General features: G+C 44.0%; 1 protein-coding gene across 3 annotated transcripts in view; it reads left to right on the top strand.

The window, feature by feature from the left end:
- The window catches only part of GRIP2 (glutamate receptor interacting protein 2), a 293,641-nt gene that overhangs the window by 177,452 nt on the left and 111,507 nt on the right, over positions 1-4,682 (top strand). The gene's annotated exons all lie outside the window — the stretch shown is intronic.

Below are 4,682 nucleotides of genomic sequence, written 5' to 3'. Positions count from 1 at the left end.
GTAATTGTACTTCTGACTAGAGTCTTCATTTGTTTTGTGGCTTAATTAACCTTTCATAATTTTTTTTTTGGTTTTGTTTTAAATTTTCCTACGAGGGAGCAGAGTGGGTTCAGAGTGGGTTGTGAGATGCATATCTGAGGTTTGTGTTTTGAGCTTCTCTGCAGATTTTGTGGCTGATATTTCATTAACTGAACAAAAACTTGTATGATCCCCTGGCTGCCTTGGTGTCGGTGTTTTTGCTTTGGGAAGGGGAAAAGGAGGCGCGTGCCTATCTTCTTCCCTAGTTACAGGCTTTTAATAATAAGGCTAATTTCCTATGGAGAGATGTGGGGCTTGCCTGTTAAAAGCAAGGGCTTTAAGCTTTATTTGATGGCTAAATGTATCCGTAGTGAGATGGTCCTGATTAGATGCCTTAGAAGGCATCGGCATGGTAAAATTTAGCATGCTGCAGAAGCTGAGACTTGGTGTGGAAATGTTGTGGGAAGCTGTCTCCTTGGGCACACCTGAGCATTCTGGGGACAGTGGTGTGCTGTTGAGTGTGGTGGCACACCACTGGCTTTTTCTGAAGTGACTGAATTGTTGATGAGGTGGGAGCTTGTTGTGAGGACTTGAGTCATCCTTAAGTAGTGATTATTTTAGTTTACTTAATTTTTTTCCTGGAACAGCAGAACCACTTGTCCCGCTTGGCTGGGGTTGTAAACTGCTCCTGGTGTCTAATCTTTGCCTGAGTCAGTGCAGTGGTGAGTGGTCCACTGTGGTGTGGGTTGTTTTCTGTTGATCTTTCTGTTTTCTCTTAAGCCTTTGATTCCTGCTGTTCTTAAGGTTGAGAAAAACAATCTTAAGAATTGCACTTATAGGTGATACGAACTATGCAGGTTTTAACATGATAACTGCAAGGAGCTACCCCCTGCCAAATGTCCCAACCTTTGAATGTTCTTCTATCCTTTTTTTAAAAGTTCTGTCTGCTGTCGTCCTTATGGACAGCAGCCATGTGCTGTGCTGAAAGCCAAACTGTACTGCTCTCTCTAAAATTATTATCCTTGTGCTTTAACTTCCTAACTGGCCGTAATTACGTTTTAATGTACTGAATAATCTTTTCGTCTGGATGTTTTACTACTTACTTAAATTACATAAGCTTTCCATGTTCATATCCACTTCCTGACAGAGGAATTAGCTCAAGTACAGTGAGGTGGGGAGCGAGAACTGCTGCTGCAGGGACTGCAGTCGTCCCCGTCCTTGGGGGTGGGAGGCAGTGACAGGGATGGGGAGATGTTTCCTTGGGAGTATTGAAGAAGTTTGAACTTACAAAGAGGTCAGAGGCTTGGATCACTAGTCTGACAGCTATTGTGTTGCTGAACCTGAGCTGAAGGTTTGTTTGTACTTTTCTAAGCCCTTTGCATGCTGATTGTTGGGAACCATAGACACCTCCAAGAAGGCAAGGAATCCAAATCTACAGGGCTGCTACACTAGAAATGCCCCTTAGTAAACCCAGTCCATGCAAATTTGGATCCCCTAAAGATACAAAGTTTTTACTTGTCTCAAAATCTGTAGGAATTAAGAGCCTTTTTACTTCCTAAATTATCTGGCCGAGTGCAGTGATTATTTTCTCTTTCCCCTCCCTGTATTTTCTGACAATTACCACGTATCCTTTGCTGTTTTGTTCCCAAATTATGTGTAAGTGCACAGTATCCAGCTAATTACTACTTACTGCTTTCCTATGGACTTTAGATCTCCCAAACACCTCTTGAATAACACTGTTGTAGAACACTAATGTACCTTTGCATGCCTCTATAGCAGGCTTCCCGTGTGCTGCCAGCAGGGCTTGCTTCCATCTCTCCCTACAGCTTATTCTTCATGGTGGGGTTGTAGGATTGTACGTGGGTGGTAACCTTCTTGCACCTGTGTTACTCAGTGGTTCAACTCCACGTGCAGATTGCCTGGGGAGTTCAGAAGTCTTTAGGCTGTAGACCTGATCTTTCCTTTACAGGGGTTAAAATATGGTGTGCTGCTGCCATCAAGGAGATCAGTGTCCCAGAGGAATGTACTCTGGAGGCTACCAAAGCCCATATGAGACTGTGATCTCTCCGAGGGGAACACATCCTCCGTGGAGGAACTACATACGACACACAGTGCATGGCTCTCACTGAGATCTCCTGATTGTGAAACTCTGCAGGAGCAGAACTTTGAAAATCTTCATAGTTCATGTCCTTTTTGGGTCATAAATGGATTCCTTGATGGATATTTATGTCCTCTATTTCTACTTGGATATCAAGAGTATGTAGGTAGGGGAGAACCCTTAACTATTATTAGATTTTTCCATTAAGCTGTTGCAGGTAGGGAAACAAAAAGACTTATCAGATGATGTGCTCAGCATGTGTCTGTCTGCGTGGGTTAATGCTGGCTCTGGACAGACTCGGGCTGAGCTATGGGACTGCACGGTATTCGTTCCTGTCCCTTCGGTATTCATTCCTGTCCCCTGGGAAGGGACATGGTAAGGCTGCCAAGAGCAACGTGTCCACTCAGTGCTTGGTGTTGGGACCTGATGCTGTTGTGTGTGTTCAGTGACTGGAGGGTGACCAATGTGCAGCCTAGGGATGTTAACCACTGTTTTGGTAGTAACAGTAATAAAAATAAATAAATAAATAAAGTAGCCTCTCTAAGTGACGTGGAGTGCTTTGGACAGTTAGCTGACCTTGTGCGCTATAAGAAAAAGGATGTAGGATGTCTAACATGGGGGAGTCCCAACCAGAGATGACACCATTGCCCTTGTTGACATCCAAGTTTTTGGGATGCGAGTAAAGAGGTTTGGAGCAAGGCAGCTGCAAGTACAGGACTGGGTAAGAAGCTGGGCAGTGAAGACTCATAGCCGTTTGGTATGTTAACTAAGTGCCTGCCTTTCATCTGCTGTTGACCTGTGTTGGACTTGGAGCTAACGGGAGATACACAGACAAACCTTTTGGAAAGCAGGCATGTCTAAGCAGACTTCGGTGGGCTTTGATCTGAAAGGCTCTCCTGTAAGCGTCAGCCAGCCTTTCAGTTGATTGCTGTGGGTGAGAGGTTTTGGGAGTGAGATGGCATGGTTGGGGTTACTGGTTTTTTTTTAACTCTGCTAGCTGAAATCAGAAAATGTAGAGGAAAGGCTTTGTAGGCGGCTGGCTTTGGGAGTGGGGGGACCAGGGAAGCTGTTTCTCTTGTCTACATCAACTATTGCAGTATTGTTATAATTTTCCTTCTTTTTCCTGACAAAATCCATTAATTAGAAGTCTACATCAATCAGCACTCATTGAGTTTGACAGATCTGAGATTCAATGCTAATTCATGTAACTGCTGTGTGTGTGTGGGGTATGTGTCCTTAGGGGCTAGGGCAGCCAGCAAGTAATCATCTGTCGGTCTGAAGTCTTGCTCCATCGCCCCCCAGTATATCTGGGTGGGGGGAAATGGTGGAGTGAGGCTTTACAAAACTCAGCAAGGTTAGTGAATATCCCAGGAAGAAAAAAAAAAAAAAAAAATCTATGCTTTAGCTATTGGAACAGTGGAGCTGAGAAAAGAGGTTTGGCCAATGACCAAATTGTGCTTCCCAGAGAGTGCCCTGCTCCGTGGCGAGCCCTGGCAGGACTCTGGCCCGAACATCGTGGGACTGTGCAGCCATTAAAACAGTTTTCCTATAAATTACCCTTGAGAAATATCCCAGCCAGAAATTATTGTGTGCCCTAAAGTGTAACCCCTGCAGTAGGTAATGTCCCTTGGGGTTGGGTTTTCAGACAGTTTCTGTAGCCACCTTGTAAGAGACAAGTCCTGATTTTTGTTTTGTTTCTTTCTGGGTTGTTCTTGAGAAACTGCCGTTTCCTTTCTTTGCCCTTACAACATTGTTGATGGTATCCTCCATTATCCTCATCCCCAGCAGAACTTGTAAACCATTGCTCAAATCTTTGTCATTTTGTCTAAACAGTGACGTGCAGCAGCAACATAATGTGATGGAGATGTATATATGTAACAAGCTTCTGTGGAGAGATATATGTAGGTATAGATGTGTGTATATATATTTTATTAGCACTTAAATACATTACCGTTTTCTCCCACATTCCTTTGCTGGTGCAGCAATGTGTGGTGGGGATTTCATGGGCTATTCCTAAGCTCGCAGACAGGCACATTGCAGCTTTCTGCTTTATTCCCCTTTCCATGCTCAGCTAGGGTTACAAGGTCCTTTACAAGGTAGTGGTCATTTTTCATTTTCCAATATATACCAACTAAATATTCCTGATAGTATTATCTTGACAACAAATAACCTGTGCTGCTCTTGCTTTGTGCAGTGTTACTCTCTTACCCCCATTGCACTATGCACATGAACACATCCATACGCACAAACTCACTACAGTGTTTTCTGCTGAGGTCCTCACCAGCTGTAAAGCTTTGCTGCTGCCATTGCATGAGGGCCTTTTGTGTGTCCATCGTCAGAAAATGAATGGGTGCTGATTTAGTAGGGATTTGGTTGAGCAGTCCTGGGTGTGAGGCTCAGCTGGAAGTGATGCTGTGTAATCTTAATTCTAACATAATCAATACCGTGGTACAGGAAGCTCTTGTGTGAACTGTCTTAACCCTGTCCCCATCTCCTTCCAGTTGGCTGCTCTGCACCTTCAGAAAGGCCTGACTTGAGGTCTGATGTATATTTTTTTCTTTCTTTA

This window comes from Falco punctatus (genome assembly GCF_963210335.1).
Source record: "Falco punctatus genome assembly, chromosome: 4".
NCBI classification, from domain to species: Eukaryota; Metazoa; Chordata; class Aves; order Falconiformes; family Falconidae; genus Falco; species Falco punctatus.
Note: the sequence above shows the minus strand (reverse complement) of the source record. Positions and strands in the feature narration are given on the sequence as shown.